The 860-nt window shown below is 46.5% G+C and overlaps 1 non-coding gene across 1 annotated transcript; it reads left to right on the top strand.

The window, feature by feature from the left end:
• Positions 1-428: 428 nt before the first annotated feature.
• Trnat-agu (transfer RNA threonine (anticodon AGU)) lies at positions 429-500 on the top strand. Its single transcript has one exon. It is a non-coding gene; the product is annotated as a tRNA-Thr (tRNA).
• Positions 501-860: the final 360 nt, after the last annotated feature.

The raw sequence follows: 860 nt of genomic DNA, 5'->3' as shown, positions 1-860 counted from the left end.
TAAGTGATCACCTATCAAAAGATGAGTTTTGAAGTGCGAACCTCTTATGGTAAACCCATAGCTGTGTTCTTCGAACCTCGCACATACACTGTGAACTGTGTCACATATTATATTGTCCGGCTGGTAGATGCCATAGTGCTATGGTATAAGAAGTTGGATTTAGGGCTGAATACGATCCCTGAGGATAGATGCGTGCTTGTGTTGATCCACTGTACCTTCCAGAACGCCGAGACCGCCCAGATCATGCCACGAAAACACTCAAAACAATAATGCTCTGGCGATTGATCTGATGGAATTACATTTCCCTGGAGACATATGAGTCTCAGTTTTAGCTTCGATAAGGAAAGAAACTGAATCAATGAATTATAAAATTTATGTTAGGTAGGACATTGTACTGGGGTAGTCAGTGTTGCTGTAGTAGCCATAATGCCGCGGTGGTGTAGTGGTTAGTACACCTGCCTAGTAAGCAGGAGCCCTGACTTCGAGTCCCAGCTGTGGCACAATTCTTAACCCACTGCCTCAGCTTTTAACCTGTTCTGACAGTTGTTGTAAGGTGTTTGCTTCAGTCATTCCACGATGTACAGGCCCACGACCATCTGTCTGATGGAGCATTAAAAGTGATTCATCTAAAATGCCATCTGTTGCCAATAGTGGACGTCCAATTGCGGCAGTGGCGTACAACTTGCAGGCTTTGTCGCCGATCAACAGCAGTCACTGTGGGTGCATGAACCAGGTTCCTGCTGCTGTTCTTCATCTACATTTATACTCCGCAAGCCACCCAACGGTGTGTGGCGGAGGGCATTACGTGCCACTGTCATTACCTCCCTTTTCTGTTCCAGTCGCGTATGGTTCGCGGGAAG

Source organism: Schistocerca cancellata, chromosome 1, assembly GCF_023864275.1.
Source record: "Schistocerca cancellata isolate TAMUIC-IGC-003103 chromosome 1, iqSchCanc2.1, whole genome shotgun sequence".
Taxonomy (NCBI): Eukaryota; Metazoa; Arthropoda; class Insecta; order Orthoptera; family Acrididae; genus Schistocerca; species Schistocerca cancellata.
The sequence above is the reverse complement of the archived record's forward strand: the minus strand, read 5'-3'. Positions and strand labels throughout refer to the sequence as shown.